Here is a 21,264-nt window from a genome sequence, read left to right as displayed (position 1 = left end):
TACTGAAGTGTCCCGAGACTGAACTTGACACGGCCAATAGTTTTGACTGTTGGCTGTGTGATCAAACATTATTGTTTCAAATGATTTTAATTTTTTTTATTTATGACAAAATCCACTGCCTGATGCAAAAATGGAATAGCCTACTTCAGTATTTTTCTTTATGACACAGTCAACCATCAGATCCTCCTCACGGCCCTCGCAGGAATGGGAGTGGCTGGCTCTGCGCTGACATGGCTGACATCATACATCAATGACCGCTCCTACCAAGTGTCATGGAGAGGGACCCTGTCGGCCACCCGCCCCCTGCGGACGGGTGTCCCCCAGGGCTCGGTCCTAGGACCCCTTCTCTTCTCCCTCTACACTAAATCACTGGGTAACATTATCACGTCTCATGACTTCTCGTATCATTGTTATGCCGATGATACTCCTCTCCTTCCCTCCCTCCCTCAGATATCTACGTCTCTGAGCGGATCTCGGCCTGGATGACGACCGTCGACCAACCAACTCAAACTGAACCTAAGCAAAACAGAATTGCTCTGCCGGCCAAATCCTCCCCCCTGACCGACCTTTCCATCACAGTCGAGAATGCAGCTGTGACCAAATCCCCGACTGCCAAGAACCTCGACGACCAGTTGAACTTCTCTGCTCACATCACAGCGACAACCAGAACCTGCAGATTCCTCCTAAGCAACGTCAGAAGGATCCGCCCCTTCCTGACAAAAGAAGCCACCAAGACCAATGTTCCCCCTAAGGTGCGCCCGTGCGCGCGCACGCACATGGCAAAACGCTCCCGCGCACATCTGAAATCTGTCGCGCACGGAAGCGTTTGTGTAAAATATGCATGTAGTTGAATTGACTGGCGCGTTGCACCGAATACTACGGTAACCTGTTGTGTGTGACGTTACCAAGAGAAGCCTCGCTTTCAGTGCTTTGTGGGCGTCGCTACTGCACGCTCACACAGACACACACAACAGAGCAGGAAGCGGACAGATCCGATCAGCATCGCTGGCTCCTCACAATGGCAACGCGAAAATGTACATTACAGATTAACTGCAGAGAAAATTCCCAATTTATCGTCCCGGTCGAGACTAATTGGAAGCGGAGTGCAACGCGTGCAAAGCTTGACCATATGTTTCTGTGTCTAATACAAGTGGTGGCGATCTCAAAGCTCACATGGACACAGAAAAACATTACAAACAAAGCACAAAGCAGTGCAAGGCGAGAGTTTGATGGCAAAGTTGACCGAATTGATTGAAGTATGCAGCTATACAGAGGGAGAAAGAAAATAATTTAAAACTATTTTGATGCCTCAAAATGATGTTTTGGTTTGATAAGATGCTTGTTATGATACAATCATTCTAAGGATTATGTGTGTAATAAATTAGTTTAGTACACTAATTGCAACAAATCTGAAACTGCATAGTGCACTTTTAAATTAGTATCTTTGTGAGGTTACTGTTTTATAATTTACATTACATTGAAAAGATACAAAGATATATTTTTTAAGCTGGATTTTCTAATACAGAAGAGGTATTATTTAGAACATTACTTCATATTTTTCTTGTTGTTTATTTTGTCCAGTAAGACTTGAAAATATATATTATTTTGTCATAGGTTGATTTAGTTATTTTCTTGAGATTTGTCAGATAGATTACTTTAGGCATAATACAGCATGTTGAGTAACTTTGGTTATAGAGAGATATTATTTTGTTATATAAAATAATATAAACAATAATTTTATATCCATACAGAGAAGGCATACTTTAAATATATTATAATGATAAGGCATCTTTGAGTAAACTTTGAGTATCATTAAGTATCTTGAGGCTGAAGGCAGTGTCCTCTTTAAAAAAAAAATCACAATATGGTCACCCTTGAAGTCGCATTATAATTCACTTAATAAAATAATGACGAGTCAGCCTCCTAAAAAGACAAAAGTTAGTGACGCGACTCACACCGCTGCCGCCAAAGTAAGGACTTTGCTCTGTATCGTCAATCAATGGTAAAATAAATATTTGATTAAGGAATATAATATGCCTTTTTGTATTATTTCTCGGTGTATCAGCAAAATGTATATATTTTTATGTTAGACATTGAGGGAAATTAAGATTCTCAGATTTTTTACAAACCGCTGCTTATCAACTAACCGGTTAATCGGCAGGTGACGTATGTTGCTCAGTAGTTGCTGATGTCTGCTCAGTAGGTTTGAGTGTTTGCTCAGACCGAAAAAATATTAGAGGGAACATTGCACCCAACTCCTCGTCCAATCAACAGTCATATCCCGCCTCGACTACTGCCACTGCCACCAAGCCTCTTCAACTCATTCAGAACGCAGCCTGATCTCAAACCTACCGAAGTCGGCCCATGTCACCCCACTTCTTAGGGACCTGCACTGGCTCCCCATTGCTGCACGAATCCGCTTCAAGACCCTCGACCTGGCATACCGTGCGGCAAAGGGAACCGCTCCCGCCTACCTCCGGTCAATGGTCTCTAACTACAAACCCTCAAGACCCCTACGCTCTGCATCTTCTGGCCGTCTCAGACCCACTCCTATCCGAGCTCCGGGAGGGTCATTAAGGAGAACCTGGCTTTTCTCAGTCCTTGCTCCACAATGGTGGAATGAACTCCCACCCCAGTTAGGACAGCCGAAACCCGTCCAATCTTTCGCCGTCGACTAAAGACGCACTGTTCACAATAATACTTTAACACTGTACATACATCTGATTAGCACTATTACTGAGTAGTACTTATTTATATATACTGTTTAATCACCTGTACATTGTATATTGCTATTGCACTTTACTGTTACATTTGCACTCTGGTTAGATGGCAAATTTTTCGTTCTGTACTTATGCTGTATAATGACAGTATATTTTAATCTAATCTAATGTACTTTGGATGTAAATGTATTTTTCAAGAAGGAACTGTATGCCTATAGATCCCCATGCTGAGGTGAAGCAGATTGATTTGATGTTTGCACTGAAAATGCATTTACAACCTTCCTGTATTGATTTTACAACAAAAAAACTAAACAAATTACATATACGACCCCAAATTACTGAGATGCCTAATATTATCAGCTGACCTCTGTGTTTGGTCATTTGACCTGGAATAAAAAGAAAATACGGATATGGCATATTCGCACAGGATTAAGATCACAGAAGTCCTCCACAATTATTACAAATTACTAGAGGTCCCCAGGTAATACTAGTCCCCTGTGAATAGGGCTTTAAAGTGAATCTTTAAGGTTAATCTTCACGATTAAAAGTTAAAGGTTGTCAACTTGTGCACTACTATTGTATCTTATATGACTGTTACCTCCCTGTGATCTTTCTCTTCAGCACATCATCACTGCCCTAGCAACAGCCGGTTAAGAATTGTCTCGAAAACTAAATCACATCCTTTGTCAGACAGGGGCCTGGGCTTTTCTCCTCCCAGACAAATTGCATACTGCTATTGTTACTGAAGATGAACTGCCTGCGACAATTAAAGCCGTGGACCATTACTTCTCCTGAATGGAAGGTTAGGCCTCATACTTTACAGCCCGGGGGCAAACACTGCAGTATCTGCATCTGTCGTGCCATAATAGAGAGGCTCTGGGAATGGATGAAGAGTCCAATGCTCTTACACACATTAGGTCAAGGCACTCTGTGTAAATCAGGAGCCCGATGCAGATTCTTACACATTATGGGACAATGAAGTGATACCGTGAATCCCAAGTTACACAATTTGAAACCAATAGGTATGACCGAGTGGCCACAGAAAAAGAAAGCAGTAAACGTACACACTTCAACTTCACAACCGGTTAAACAAAGGTCTTGTTTTTAAATCCTGAGTATAGTAAGTGCGATCATTGGACCGGATATACCGGCGTTTAATGTTTACCGACAAAGACACAGCAGTGTAAAAAATATACTTTATTGGAATTTCACGGAGCCATTTCACACGAGGCGTATTACACTTTATACACACAGAGGGTGACAGTTTTATGAAATCTATACGGGAAGTGGCATGTTCCAAAGTGCTATAATGTGCAAAAGACCAGGATGCGATGATGCAAAACTGCACGCTGGTGTTCCAGTACTGTGGTGCAGCTCGAGGCTATCGTCCATAACTACCTACCGATTGGATCTGAGCCGAGGCGCTCCGTGGTTGATTTAATTAATTTTTGGAACATTTCGTTCCTTGCCTCACCTCAGGCAACCGGCATCACATGGGCCAAAAACCCACACGGCAGCCATATCGCCAGGAGGACTGCCGGCGGCAGAACCTTTTCCATATCCCACTGTAGCTCTTTGTCTAAATCTGGTAGCATATACATGCGGATAATGACTTTAAAAAGATTACCTCACATCTTTACTACATATTTCTTTGCAGGTGTGTCTTATTACATAGCCTTTAGCTTGGTAAAGAAGCTTCCCTTAAAACTCACCCTCCAGGCTCGTGCCTAAGACCCCTGTTTGATGTGCAGAGGTGTTCAATTATTTAAGGAGAAACACCGTTTTATTACACAGGTAGTCTGATAGAATATTAACAAGGATCAAGGCCCCAGCTACGAAGGTAAGGAGGGTTTACAACTTCAATGGCTGTGAACTTGCCAGTGTTTGAACACCTGATTGTTCTACAACGGCTGTTTCGACAACTTAATGCAACTGCTGACAGACCCCATTCACAGCAGATCCCACCTTTGCAATGGAACAGCTTCCATGTGTGATATATTCTCAAGTTAATAAAAGGAACGTCAGTCTCACTTAACCTCAGGGGTGGGAGGTTGTGCGACCAAAGATCTAAACAAGACACACTTTCATTCTCTAGGATTAGGTGATTGACTGAGTTTAATCGTAGACTAACACTAGATAGCTAAATATGAGTTTTCATTTGTATCTGTTATATTTTGTGATTGCAGGAAGGCTTAACGTTGGTAACATTTGTGAACATTGGAGTTAAATATACCTATATTATACCTATATTTACATCACAAACATCGCTGTCACAAACACCAATGTTTCCGTGAACATGATCGTTTCCCATATCTATTATTCACTAGGGAGTACTTGAGAAAAAAAATCAAATGCCCCCTGGTGGAATAGATGAAGGGAACAAGCGCGTGCCGGGAAACGTCTGTTCCTGACACCAGCCAGCTTTGCTGCCAGTCCCTCTTGTGTTTCTATCTATTATTATTCTTTCGTACTACAGCTGCCTTCCCATGCATGAAAATGCACAAAGCTCAGTCCAGTCCCATGCCAATATCCACGACAGTAAGGTGCCAATACTGCAGATGGTAGCACTACTGTAGCATGCACTCTATTTAAAACTTAAAAAAGAAGATTAAAAACAGCACATGCTACAGGTCTGAGGTTAGCAGCCAAAATAGGAGAGACGTGTTGTACACCAGTGCCTTTACTGAAGTGCCAGTACCTTTACTTGATTATGAAGTCCTCTTGTTTTGATCCAAAACTGTCAAACTAATTATGTCTAAAAAGCATTGTTTGACTTGCTGAAGTAAAACTTTTGTGTTGTTTGATCTAAAATTAAGCCCACAGCTTGAAAATGCCTGAATGTAAATTTTACTGTACACAGCCACTGTACATCCAGTTTAAATATGTTTATTTGTCAATTAAAAAAAGGATTTAGCAAGTTATTAGCTTTTGATGCTATAACGTAATATTAGCTAGCTGACAATTACACTTTGAAATAGACAAATATCATGTGTCATTCACGGCACAAATGGGATCAAGAACTGATTTGTCTCTTGCCGCTGACTACCATACATATTGCCTCTATAGACCGCAAAATGACATCACATTTGGCCCCACCCCCTGGTTCAAAAGCTCCTGTACTTTATTGTGTATGATATTTAGCAATACAAAAAACATTGGATCAGCTTGAAACATTTCTTGGCAATGATGAGTCTGCTTAAAACTATGAATAAAACAATAAAACACAATAACCTTGTTTATTTCCAAGAGACACATGACTGATATCCAATTTGTTTATTCTAGCTCAAAGTCAAAGTTTATTCATTACATACTCAATGTACAAGTGGCAGTGAGTCCCGAATAGACTATGAGCCCTGACTAAGCGGTGAGCCCAGACTAGAGTGTGAGCCTTAACTAGTGAGACCCGACTAGACTGTGAGCCTTATAGTGAGCCCCGACTAGACTGTCAGCCCCAACTAGACTGTGAGCCCCGACTAGAGTGTGAGCCCCTTCTATGAAAGAGAGACATCGAGAGGTTTCAGATTTTTATCATCAATTACTAACATCCTCATATGAAACCCTCCATCTAGACTCAGTCTGGAGGAGGGATATACCAGACCTGGAGATAGATTTTGACTGGCAAGAAGCCTGGGCAAATGTTCGACTTGCATCAAGGAACCCGGACCATCAACAAATCAATCTTAACTATATTCACAGGACATACTTAACTCCTATAAGACTGAACAAAATGGGTCTTAAACAAATGTACAAATGTACAAATGGGGACGAGGGGACATTTATGCACATGTACTGGGACTGCCCACCAGTTAAGATATTCTGGAAAGAAGTGACCCAACAATTATCAAATCTCTTAACTCTGAATATACCTGTACACCCCTCTGTATTACTGCTGAATGATATCTTTCAGTGTGCAGTACATCCACAGCTAAAGAGATTGGTTTTATCTGGTATCACAGTGGCTAAAAAGCTGATAGCATCACGATGGTTTCAACCGGAAAAAATGTGCCGGAAGGTCTGGATTCTTACATATCTCGATGTGATTTATCAAGAAATATCTACAGCAAGAATTTTGGGTCTCAATGAATCCAAAATTACAATGTGGTTAGAAGTGGTGGAGAAAATAAAAGCTAGCATATAAAGGTAGTGTCTGGTAGGAACAAGTTATAATGGATGGATTATCTAATGGGGGGTCCGGGAGGGGGGGGTACGAGCTAGAGCATAATTTGTGTAGGGTACTAGATAACAGGTATTAGGGGTATATCCTGTATAAGACATTTAACTAAATGGTGATTTCATTGGATATGCACTGTTAATTAATGCTTGTATATCTTATCGTGTGTTGTCATGTTTGTTTATATGTTTGTTTAAAAAATAATAAAAAAATAAAATACAAAAAACTAGTGAGCCCCGACTAGACTGTCAGCCCCAACTAGACTGTGAGCCTTATAGTGAGCCCCGACTAGACTGTCAGCCCCAACTAGAGTGTGAGCCCCGACTAGAGTGTGAGCCTTAACTAGTGAGCCCCGACTAGACTGTCAGCCCCAACTAGACTGTTAACCCCAACTAGACTGTTAGCCCTGACTAGACTGTTAACCCCAACTAGACTGTTAGCCCCGACTAGACTGTTAGCCCTGACTAGACTGTTAACCCCAACTAGACTGTTAGCCCCGACTAGACTGTTAGCCCTGACTAGACTGTTAACCCCAACTAGACTGTTAGCCCTGACTAGACTGTTAACCCCAACTAGACTGTTAGCCCCGACTAGACTGTCAGCCCCAACTAGACTGTTAACCCCAACTAGACTGTCAGCCCTAACTAGACTGTTAACCCCAACTAGACTGTTAGCCCTGACTAGACTGTTAGCCCCAACTAGACTGTTAGCCCTGACTAGACTAAACACTCATGCAGCAACCGCTAAAACTATCACTTGAACAAAATGTCACTTTATAAAAATAGAAAGTCACTTTAAAGGAAGGAGGTACTAATAGTATAGTTTAGACACATTAAGAGTTAACATTGTAAATTGTATATAGTATAGTAGTGTATATAGGAACCAGTTTCTCAGGAACTCAGCATGTCTTTATTTTTTACCATGCTGTGTCTTACCTATTTTATTTTTTCTATGTTAATTTTTTTCTATGCCTATTTTATTATTGTATTTTGCACAATCAATGCGGGCAAGACCACCCACATTTCACTGTATGCCCTGGTATGTATGTGACAAATAAACCTCTTGATTCTTGATTCTTGATTCTAGACTGTTAGCCCTAACTAGACTGTTAGCCCTAACTAGACTGTTAGCCCTAACTAGACTGTCAGCCCTAACTAGACTGTTAGCCCTGACTAGACTGTTAGCCCTGACTAGACTGTTAGCCCTGACTAGACTGTCAGCCCCAACTAGACTGTTAGCCCTGACTAGACTGTTAGCCCTGACTAGACTGTTAGCCCTGACTAGACTGTCAGCCCCAACTAGACTGTTAGCCCTGACTAGACTGTTACCCATGACTAGACTGTCAGCCCCAACTAGACTGTTAGCCCTGACTAGACTGTTAGCCCTGACTAGACTGTGAGCCCTGACTAGACTGTTAGCCCTGACTAGACTGTTAGCCCTGACTAGACTGTGAGCCCTGACAAGACTGTTAGCCCTGACTAGACTGTTAGCCCTGACTAGACTGTCAGCCCCAACTAGACTGTGAGCCCCGACTAGACTGTGTGCATCAAAACAGTGCAGTATAAATACTGTAAATAAATACAAATATAAAAATTGTATATTTGAATAATCTTTACATTTATATAATGTATTATTTTTTTCCAAAATGTTTCAATAAATTACTGAAAATGGCTTAGCGGCATCTCACACATTTACCTCATTTAGAATGCAATAATCTATGAATATGCTAATTGGACCCCCCCTGGAAGACTTTAAACAGGTCTTCCAAGAAAGCTATACACATGTATGGCCTGATTGTCATGGTTCAACGTTTCCGCTCTTACCCTGGTAGCCCAGGTATGATTCCAAGTAGGGGAACTTGTTTTAGAATAGAATAGAATAGAATAGAATAGAAATACTTTTATTATCCCGAGGGAAATTTGACACTGCAAATCACTCAACATTAAACATTTAGACAGAACAAGTCACAAATAAGAATAACAAAACAAATAGCCTATAATAAGAATAGAATAAAATAAAATAGAATACAAATTTAATAAAATATACAGTAAATAAATACAGTAAAAATATACAGAAGTCTACAGGTGTAATATTGCACAGTGCTGTTTCAAAAGTAAGAGTCCAGGAAGATGGTAACTGTCACTCTGTGCTCAGTGATGCAGTGAGGCACAGTGATGCGTTTATTTTTATTTTTATTTTTTTATTATTTTTTAAACATACACATAAACATAAACATAACAACATAAACATAACAACATAAAATTAGATATACAAGCATTAATTAACAGTACACATCCAATGAAATCACCATTTAAATAAATGTATTATACGAGATATACACCTAATACTTGCTATCTAATACCCTACACAATTATGCTCTCGCTCCCCCCCCCCCCGGACGCCCACTTGGATAATCCATCCATTATCATTCGCTCCTAACCAGGCACTACAATTCATATGCTAGCTTTTATCCTCTCCACCACTTCTAACCACATTGCAATTTTGGATTCACTGACACCTAAAATTCTTGCTGTAGATATTTCTAGATAAATCACATCGAGATATGTAAGAATCCAAACCTTCCGGCACATTTTTTCCGGTTGAAACCATCGTGATGCTATCAGCTTTTTAGCCGCTGTGATACCAGATAAAACTAATCTCTTTAGCTGTATAGGGACTGCAAACTCAAAAACATCATTCAACAGCAATACAGAGGGGTGTACAGGTATATTCAGAATTAAGAAATTTGATAATTGCTGGGACAGTTCTTTCCAGAATATCTTAACTGGTGGGCAATCCCAGTACATGTGCATAAATGTACCCTCATCCCCATTTGTACGGAGCATCTGGAGTCTTGTTTAAGTCCCATTCTGTTCAATCTTATAGGAGTCAGGTATGTCCTATGAATATAGTTAAGATTGATTTGTTGATGGTCCGGGTTACGTGACGCAAGTCGAACGTTTGCCCAGGCTTCTTGCCAATCAAAATTTATTTCCAGGTCTGGTATATCCCTCCTCCAGACTGAGTCTAGGTGGAGGATTCCATACGAGGACGTTAGTAATTGATGATACAAATCTGATACAAAACCTCTCGATGTCTCTCTTTCATAGAATCATTTGTGGTATCTGTGGTGTTCAATTGGTATCCTTAATGGGACTCCATGAGCCTTCAAACATAACAATAACTGTGCGTAAAAATAATATGTGGAACTGGTGAGATTACATTTTTTATGTATTTCTTCATATCTACAAAAACCCCGTTTGTTGAAAACATCTCCTAATGTGTGTATGCCCTGCTTTTCCCATTTAGGGTATCTTATAGGTCGTTTTCCAATCAGGAGTGCATTGTTATTGAATAGGGGAGTATGATTATGCCATTTATGTGGGTTAGAATATTTTTTTTGTGTTTCACACCATATCCGGATCGCATGAGTAATAATGGGGCCAAATTTCTATTCGCATTGCTTAATTGATAATTTGGTGTATACTATGTCCTGCAGTCTATGTGGTGCTACTATATTTACTTCTAAATGTCTCCAGGATACTGATGCTTGGGGATCAAACCAGGTTGTCAGTGGTCTTAAAGTGTACGCCTTAAAATAGTGGTAAAAATCTGGAAATGCCATACCTCCGTCGGCTTTGTTTCTCTGTGCGGTGGATCTTTTTATACGTGGTGGTTTGTTATTCCAAATAAATTTGTATGCGGTAGAGTGTAATTTTTTCCAGTAACCATCTGGAGGGGGTAACGGTAGCATTGAGCTAATGAAGTTGATTCTAGGTAGGACATCCATCTTAACTATTGATACCTGTGCCTGTACTGAGTTTTTAAGTTTTGACCACCTGTCAAAGTCGTATTTGATCTTATTTTGGATTTTTATGTAATTGTACTTCACCGTTTGGCTTATAGTAGGGAATACTTCAACTCCCAAACATCTAAAGTGTTTAACCATTGGTATTTCTTCTGGAAGGAGTATATTTTTTGCAGAGGCATTAACACTTTGATAGCCACTCACGGCTAAACTCGTGTTTACGATAGTTACGTTGAAAGCCACTCACGAGATTTCTCGGAATTATTATTATAATTTTTTTTTAGCGATCTGAAATCATATTGCATCACGCGAGCCTACCCTAGCCTACCCAAGGGCCGCCGGCGATCAGATGTGAAAAAAGCGCCCCCTATCGTCTCCCAGATGGTAAATCACCCTTTTGGAATGGACTCAATGAAAATCGATGGGGAAAAAAATATTCCAGTCCACATTTCACTTCTCACCCTTGCAGCCGGAGTACCAGAGTTCATTCAGGGGGCTCTGAGCCCCGCGGATCATGAGTTCTACTGTATACACGTTAGATCTATACACTTATAGATTTTTTCGAATGGTGATCAGGAATTGGAATATACCAGTTGGATACCATCTGATGTCAGGTAAGGAATCTATGTTATCAGTGTTAGGATAATCAGACTCGTTTTGATGAAGATATACGCTTTTTTGTGATATGTGCTCCAGCGGTTTCACTGTAAAATCGACGAGGAAATGAAAGCAGCTATTATCAGCGCGCGCCTCGAACGTGCGTGCGTGCACGTATACTATTGATCATCTAGCGTTTATTTGAAAATGATTCATAAATAGGCCGACAAATATCAACGTTCTGGAATATTCCAGTAAAAGGCGATTATCACAGAATGGGCTGTTTTTCACCTCAAAATGGGTGCTTTTAAAAATGCTCTCAAACGGAAATGAAGTGATAAAAAACCAATCTGCCTTGACAACACTGACAGGAAAATGATTCTTTGATAAGCGACGGGCAGATTAGACACATAGCCATAATTTAAAACATAGATTAGGCGATATTAACGTTAACATTGGCGCCGATGGTGGCATTCAAGCACTAAGTCGTGCGCCCCCTGGTGGCACTGAAAGTGTTAAGTGGAAGGAAAGCCGACTTTGGCCAATTTATCCTAAATCCCGATAGATCGCCAAAGTCATCAATCAACTTGAGAAGATGAGGCATTGCAGTGTTAGGGTTTTGCATGAACAGTATTACGTCGTCCGCATATAAACTAATTTTATGTTGTGTGCCCTTGATTGCGATTGGTTCTATGGATTGGGATTGTCTTATATATTGTGCTAAAGGCTCTAATGATAAATCGAATAGTCCGGGACTAAGAGGGCAACCCTGTCTAGAAGAGCGTGATACCGGAAATATTTTGGAGGTGATTATACCTGTTGTAATCATGGCCGATGGGTCTTTGTGTAATACTTTAATCATATCAATGAATCCTTTTCCTAACCCCATCCTTTCTAATAATGCCCATAGATAAGACCATTCTAACCTATCAAAAGCTTTCATCGCATCCAGGGACAGCATCGCCTTAGGTGTGGTGTCATCCTTGCTGGCATCTAGTACGTGTAGTAATCGTCTTATATTATCCGTGATCAAGCGGCCTCTTATGAAGCCAGTCTGATCCGGATTAACTAAAGACGTCATATGCTTTTGAAGTCTGATGGCTAATACCTTAGAGTACAGTTTGATATCGGTTCCGAGGAGGCTTAAGGGTCTATAACTACCGCAATCGGTGGGGTCTTTTTTTTTTTTTTAAGGAGGACTGTTATGAGTGCAATATTGTCGTTCTTATGGAAGTTCCCCTCCTTGATTGAGTATAAAATCATATTAAGTAATAGGGGTCCAATTACGTCCCAACATGAGAGGTACATTTCTGGTGGGATACCGTCTCTTCCAGGAGCCCTACCACTTTGCATTTCAGATATGGCCTCCCTGAGTTCATCTAGTGTGATGGGTGTTTCTAACTGTTTAGCGTCATCCTCTGATAGTTTAGGGAGGTTAATTTGATTAAGATATGTGTCCATTTTGTTTTGATCAAAGGTCGTTTCTGATTTATACAAGTTGGAGTAGAACTCTTTGAATGTCTCGTTGATTTTTTTAGGGTCTGTAACAAGTCCTTGTTGTGCTTTAATGGTAGTTATATCTGCAAATTGTGAGTTGACTCTTAATCGCATAGCTACAGTAGTAGGTGACTTGGTTTAGAACCTTGAGAGTAATGCTGTTGTCTTGTGCTACGTATTTGTACTTCAGATTGTTGTTTATAAATGGCATTAATCTCTTTTTTTAACACATTAATTTGAGTTTCCAGTCGAACCGAGTAGTTGTATTGTAAAGAAGAAAATAACGTAGAGTAAAGCGTTTCCAGCTCTGCCAGTTTTGAGCAACGATTCTTGCGTATTTTGGAGGAAAAGCACCCGGTAAAATCCTTGATCAATCCCTTTACCGACATCCATAATATTCTGGGGTCCTGCATCGATTTCGCATTCTCCAGTAGGAATACAGAAAGAGCTTATTTGAGTTGTGTAATGAATTCCTTGTTATTCAGCAATATCGAGTTAAATCGCCATCTTGGGGCTCAGGATGACAGTATACCAAATGATCCTTTTAGGAGTAAATAACAGTGATCTGATAATGCATTGGGTACCATTTCCACGTCATAGTTATCAAATAGTCTCAGGGATGCAAAAACATAATCTATTCTGGAAAGTGTGTTATGTCTTGCAGATCGACAAGAGTACTTCCGGGTCGTGGGGTTGAGTGATTGCCATAGATAATTTATACCTGTATTCTTCGACCAATCCTTTAACGCATTAGATGCATTTTTCTGTTCGTTGGAAAAGGTGGGATGAGATTTATCCATCCCAGGATCCCAAATGGCATTAAAATCTGCATCAATTATAAATGAGTATTCAGAAAGGTCTAACATTGTTCTGGTAAGTGTAGTGTAGAAATTAGCTTCGTACAAATTTGGGGCATATACCGCTACCAACGCTATTTTCCTATTCCTGTATACAATCTTAGCTATGGTTATCTGACCATCTGCATCAGACCATACTCCCTTCAATTCAATATTCAACTTCCGTTTCACGACTATAGCAACTCCACGGGTTCTCGTTCCAAAGGAAGAGTGACTAATGTTATGGTATATGTTGTCAGCTAACGTAGCTTTGTCTTCCACTAAAATGTGCGTTTCGCTTTCCTATGAATACCATAGAATCTAAACTTTTAATTCTAATTTAATAGAATGTCACCTGTGGCCAAGCCACTCTCCCGTTAATGTAATTAAACAAAATGAAAAATATACCTCAATTAGTATACTCATTTACATTTTTTATTTTTTTTAAACCTTCTACTAACATGTATTGGTTAGAACATTTCAGAAATAAAGAAATAAAGAAAAAGAAATAACGATGTTTAGAATTCGATTAACGAAACCCATAAAATCAGGGAATAACTACTTAATTTTTTTTTTTTTTTTTTTAATAACTTTGCATGTTTACACATCTAGATAACAAGGAGGTTTTTAAATACTTGTATGCAGATCGTCCCCCGTCAAGAGTGATCATTAATCTGTTATGGTGGTCGCTGTTCTTCACATCTATTTCATGACCAAGTCTCATATCGTTGTTATTTTCCAGGGCCATCATTAAAAAAGGCATTGTATTCCAGAATGATGTCAGCCGCTCATGACTTGCAGATTGTTGTTGTAATGTTCCAGTACATTCCTCATGTCATAGAACAATATCAATCCAGTGTATTCCAGTATATTCCATTATGACTCATAGCCTTCAAGTAAAAAAAGAAAATAGAAAATTCTAGAATGTTCCAAAAAAGTCGGTATCAAATCATGACCTGCATATTACCATGAATCTATATATATAGTGTTTAGCGTTTTATATTAAATTACTTATACCTCAATGTTGTCAAAAGCTTGTATGATGCCGTTTTTGATGTCCGTGCAATTGCAAAGTTATCCAAAAAAGATGAATCTTGTCAACCACTTTTTGTATTCTTCATGTAATCTACTGCCGCCTCAAGCGAACGTAGAACGAAACTTTTTCCATCTCCCTCCACAATGGAAAGATTAGCTGGATAATGTAGGATGGGGTGGAGACCTTTCTCATAGAGTTGATGTACCACATCCTTGTAGCGGGCCCGTAGAGTAATAGCTTCCTTGCACATGTCCTCATAGAACCACACTTTTTTCCCTTTATATATCAGTTTTCCCCATTTCTTGCGTGCTTCCCTGATGATCGTGTCTCTTGTTTCAGTTTCACGTAGGCTAGCAATGATCACTCTTTCTTTGTTGTTGTTGTTGTAGTTTACGGTGCCTATTCTGTAGCGTTTGTCCACTATCGGTTCTGTAGGTAGGATTTCAGGACCTAGAATTTCGACTAGCACTGCAGCAAACGTGGCATCTGTGCATTTGACTGATTCATCCAAACCCACTATACGGATGTTAAATCTGCGGGCGTGACGTTCGATTTCGAGCAATCTGACCGTGTTTTTCTCGTTGTTGTCATGATCATCTGCCAAAGCTGTTTGTCCCCCACTTGCATCTCCTTCGATACTTCGGCGATATTCTCATATAGATCCTTATTCTTCTCCTCTTGTTTCAGTGAGTATTCGTTCACAGTATTTGCAACTGCCGTTATGCGATCGGTTTGTACTACAGCCTCTGCCCTGATGTCTTCAAGTTTAGCCTCTATAGCTAACTTAAATGCGATAGCATTAGCTTCGGCTCTCTCAACAGCCCTATCCGCTCTGTCAGCTATATTACCAGCCTTGGCATCAACTTTATCAACCTTGTCGGTTAAGATCTTTATCAGAGTGGTCAGCGTTTTGAAATCGGGTGAAGTATTCTCCATGTCTGTCTCGGATGAGGTCGTAGGAACGTTGGAATCCATGGGATTGTCGAACTTTTTATTCTCAATCGCGTCCGCTTTCTCCTACACAGTAGAGCGCGTCACCGCAGCGTCTACCGTTAGAGTGTCTGCTTCACGGCTCTTTGTAGTATCTTTCTTTGCTGGCATGTTGATTTTTCCTGTTGATATAGTTAGTTGAAGGTCTTAGTTAATATATACGTCGAGGTTTAAACACATTAGTGTTGTAAAAAGTAGGTTTTTAAGCGAAATTTACAAAAACGGGAGCGGAGCGTGTGACCAATGCGACCGTCACATGCTGTTGTCAAACCGGAAGTGATGCATTGTATAGTCTGATGGATGTCGGAATGAAGGACTTCCTGTGCCGTTCAGTGCTGCATTTAGGTAGTGTGAGCCTAGCACCGAACATGCTCCTCCTGTCAGCCAAGTCTGTGTATAGTGGCTGGGAGGGGTTTTCCCTGATATTTTGAACATAATTTAGCAATTTCAGGACATGATACTAGAATGAGTAACTCATTATGTTGAGTTTCATATTATTATGACAAACTGTCTCTTGACTTACTTTCTTTCTCTGTCTGCCTCTCTCTTTGCCTCTGTCTCTCTTTCTCTCCCTCCCTTTCTCGTGAGTAATATTGTGCAAAATCTAAAAGTGGCAAAGGATGTTTAAATCTCATGCCAAGTCCAGAAGTTGCAAAAAAAAAAAAGGGGGTCATTGGTATTAGAGCACTGCATACTTTTCCCAGTGTTCATTGGTAACTTGGGAATCATGACGTTTTTAACCTTACCATCTTACTATAAAATTAGGAAAACTCTGGGCGGCTATGTGTCGTAGTGGGCAAGGCGCTCGCCACGAAATCTGGAGACGCTGGGCTTGCCTGTTCGAGCCCAGCGCTCCACATTTACTTTCAGTTTAGCTGGTCGTCCGTACTAATACACATTGGCCGTATTAGGGGGTGGGAAACTGATGGGTGGGGATCGGGCGTTGTGGACAGCGACTCCTACAGGTCGGTTGGTGCGCCTGCGCAGTAGAATCAGGAAGTGTCGGGGGCAGCGTGAGCCTCCCACGCGTTACTCCTCGCCACTGAGAGATCGAGCTGCGCAGGTGAAAAGATGCGACTGCTGTTACCTCAAGTACCGGAGGGGACTTGTGCTATGTATGACTTAGTCCACATTGCAGCCGGCTTGTGGGAGGCAAGAAACAGCGTTCGTGACAGGGGAGGGTTGAATTGGATGATATGAAATTGGGATGGGAGAAAATATAGAAAATGGGAGAAAAAGTGGATAAAAAAAAAAAATTAGGAAAACTCTGTCTGTCTGCATCGACTGTCTGCCTGGGTCTAGAACATACTAGAATCAACAACACTTTGAACCTCTCCTTTCTGAACTGCGTATGGGTATGGGCTCTCTCCCCCCTCCTCCCATCTGGAATTGTCTCAGCCTGCTGGGCCTATGGGGGAGACATTCGGTATCTTGACCCAGGAGGCCTCAGAGGAGAAGTTGCATTCTAGTGTATTTTCGGGCGGTCTTGCTGAAGATGAGTTCCCCTGTCTGACTCAGTCTGACGCAGCCTCTAGTAACAACTCTCAGGGAACTACAGCTAGTGCCCTTTTCCTGGAAGTGTGCGAGAGGGCTTCGCACCATCTCTGTATTCCCTGGCCTGCTGCTACAGTACAGGAGGATGGGAATAGAATACAGGGTAATGTCCCCCTCGACCGATTTGGTGGCTAAACAGTCTCTCTGTTTAGCGACTGTTTTGATGACATCAAGAAAACGTGGGATGACCCATTTCCAGCCAGAGTTCCGCTTGGAGGCTTTAATTCTCTCACAGAAATGGCCTCTCAGAGTCTATCCCACATACATTGGCTCGAACTGTACACAGTGTTCCTGGCCCTTAGGCATTTTCTTCCCTTCCTTCTCGTCAGCATGTAATGATATGGACCAACAACATGCCAGTGGTCTCATATACTGTAAACAGGCAAGGTAGCACTCGCTCATGTTAGCTCCACCTGTTGGCTCGTATGATTCTGTTATGGGGCACGCCCACTTTCAATCTCTGAGGGCAACTCATGTTCCAGGTCACCTGAACACGGGGGCAGACCTTTTGTCAAGAGGGGCTCCTTCCAATCAAGAATGGATGGTTCATCCTCGAGTGATGGAGATTGTTTCGGCAGGGCTGCCATAAATATTTTCGGATCCAGAGAAAACATGCACTGTTGTCTGCTGTTGTCCTCCATCAAGGACACACTGGCGCACCCGTGGCCATATCTACTGCTTTATGCCTTCCCACCAACCCACCTCATCTTGGTCACTCTAGAGCAGGGGTCGCAACTAGGGATGTCCGATATTATCGGCCTACCGATATTATCGGCCGATATCGGCATTAAAATGTGATATCGGAAAATATCGGTATCGGTTTTTTATTTTTTTTTATTTTTATTTTTTTATTTTTTTTTACATTTCTATACCCTTTATTTACCCAGGCAAGCAAGTAAGAACAAATTCTGATTTCATTTATTGTCAAAAGTATGCATAATGTTGTGTTAATTCCACAACAAGAGATATGTAATGTTAATTACCTGAAATTATAAAAAAATTTGGAGGGGGAAACCCTGCATATATCGGTATCGGTTGATATCGGTATCGGAAATTAAGAGTTGGACAATATCGGTATATCGGTATCGGTAAGAAAGCCAATATCGAGCATCCCTAGTCGCAACCTTTACTATCAAAAGAGCCATTTCGCCCCCTCCTGCACAAAATAAAATTCATCTGGAGCCGCCAAACCTATTTACCCTTGAAATGAAGATAAAGTTTTATATATACTTATACTATATATAGAGATCGAGGGATTGGAATTTATTCAAAAGCTTATTTCTAGTATGTACCTATTGTTATTTTGCATTCGGTCTCAAGTGTCAGAGAGGTGACGGGCAGAAATGACAGCTGGTACCAAATCCATTCCGAATAAGAGACAACGGACCCAGTACTTTGTTGGTGGTGTGAAAATATGCCTACAAACATTAAATATCTTTGTAACCGTTTGTGTTAAATTGTATCTTTTTGCAAATTGAAAGTGAACAAGAACACTTGAAAGTAACAAATGTGGCGGGCGGTTAGGTGGCCGAGCGGAGATTGCGTTCGTCACCAAACCCGGAGCTGTGAGAATCCAGCTCACAGCTCCGGGGTTGTCACCAGCTTGGCTGGCCGTCTGCACTAATACAATTGGCTGTATTAGAGGGTGGGAGAAGCTGGCGGGGTGGGTCCGGGTCGTTGTAAACAGCGACTCCTACAGTTCGGTCGGGGCGCCTGCTAAGCGCGGATAGGACTTGAGGGGGATAGTGTGATCCTCCCACACGCTACGCCCTCTCGATGAGAATCCGCGCTGCCAGGTGAAAAGAAGCGGTGATTGGCTGGACGTGTGTCGGAGGAAGCACGTGGTAGCTTCCACTCTCCCAGATGATCTGACTGTGGGGGGTAAGTGCGCAGCGACCAGGAAGGGACTGGGAATTGGCATACGACTAACATTGGGATGGGAGAAAATCGGAGGAAAATGGAAGGGGAAAAAGATCAAAAAAAAAAAAAAAAAAAAGTAACAAATGTGAAAGTGTATCTCTCCGTTGCATAAAGGCTGGCTGGCAGTCCGCATAGAATAAGGCATATATTATTGAAATTAGTTTTCGCTAACGAACGCATCTATTTCTATATTCAATATTGTTTCATAAATCTACTCCAGTGTGCCGTCAGACAGATTCGGCCATTAGGCTGCAAACGCGTAACGGAGAGAGGGGCACTTGTGGAGAGAGCTAGGTTGCAAGGTTGCCCTGACAACAGACAGCTGGACTGCCCTGATGACCGAAAGCTATGTGCCGTCACTTGCCGGCGGATTCCCCAGGCTGGCAGAGCTGGCAAAGCTGGCATGCCAGTACCTCTGTATCAGTGGCGTCCTTTCACTAAAAGGCAAGGTATGGCGAAGAGGGGGGGGGGGGGAGGGGGGCATTTTTTTGTCAAATCAGTTGTGCAATAGTCACTTTTGGTGAGTTGTTTCTATACAATTCAGTTATATGACATTTAGGTATGACACAGGACTACACAAGCATTTTTAGTATAGAAATGTGTCAACATAGACTAAAGCAGGGAACCACAATATTTTGCATACGAATTATGCAGAATGTAATATCATAACTGTCTATTACTTTTCTTGCAATTGAGCCAATTTTCCTTGGGTACGGTTTTGAGGTGTGTGTTCAACAGAATGTAGTATCAAAAACACATTCACAAAAAGTATGGGTTACTGAATGCTGAACTGCACTATTATAATCACTAAGCCAGACCTTACCTGTGTCCCTGTATCACTTGTCTCTGCTGCCCTTTGATAAAAAAAACGTCCCTATGTCCATTTTCCTTTATTTTTGGGCATATTTCAGTTAGTCACAGCAAAAGTCACCTAGTAGTAAAAGTGAGATAATTGACAATATCAAAACATGCTAGGGCTGTACCGAATAGTTCGAAGCTTCGTTCATAATGTTGACATTCGAATTCTAAATCAACATAAAAAAATTGTAATTTTTTTTTTTTTTTTTTTTAACATTTTTTTTTGCCAAGGTATGGCGAGTGCCATACCTTGCCATACCAAATGGACGCCCCTGCTCTGTATACCCGCGACATCAGTACCATCCAAGAGTGTTTTTGGACTGATCGTGACCAACCTGCATGCGCTCCCGTCTGATACCCCGGGACCATGGCCCTGTTTCTTGTACCTGGATAACTGAGTTAGCCGGATAACTTTAACTGGATAACTGAGTTAGCCGGACTTTCCGGTTCCCTGTACGTGGATTTTCCAAATCACCATGACAACAGATCCAAAAGTTTGAGCCTGGTCGAAAGCAGAGTTTAAGTTCAAGTTAGCCGGATGAAGCACAGCCACGCCCCCGCAAAGAAGTGACAGCCCGTTTCCTGAAACTATTCCCACAGTCTACGATCTGCATTATACCATTCTGAATTACGTTTTTGTGCTCCATTCTTCCAGAGGGGGCTTTTGAAATGTAAAATAGACCCAAAATGCTGATACTAAATTCACTTTGTCCTAAATAATGCACGTTATATATACCGTGGCGACGGTGCGATGTACACATTATGTGGTTATTTTAATTGTAACTGGGATTAAGATGTCTGATGAGATGCGCTGTTTGACGGATTTGAGAAATTGAATGAGCCGTTGACGTCACATTAATGAATGAGGATAAAGAGATAAACTTCATTCAAAACAAAGGATATTCTAAACACGGGTCTCTCGTTCATTAATGTATAAACAATGAATTTATCCCATCTGGCACAGTGGTGCAGCGGTAGTGCTCAAGCCTGCCAACCCAGCGACCGGGGTTCAAATCTGGTGTTTCCAATATGATTTTTTTTAATATAATATTAATGATTATACGCCAAAGTAGCCTGGTTTTACGTTAAAATATTATAAATCTACATGCATTGAGGATGTCATTCTTTATATAGCTCTCAACGTGCACCAAATTAAATTATTCCTATATTGCAAAAAGAAGGAGACGACTAGGGTCTCGAACCCCGGTCGTCTGTGTGAAAGTCAAAAGAACAACCCGTTAGACCACATTGGAGATAAGTTAAAGATTGACTATACA

Source organism: Notolepis coatsorum (assembly GCF_963971535.1).
Source record: "Notolepis coatsorum genome assembly, chromosome: 16".
NCBI lineage: Eukaryota > Metazoa > Chordata > Actinopteri > Aulopiformes > Paralepididae > Notolepis > Notolepis coatsorum.
The sequence above is the reverse complement of the archived record's forward strand: the minus strand, read 5'-3'. Positions refer to the sequence as shown.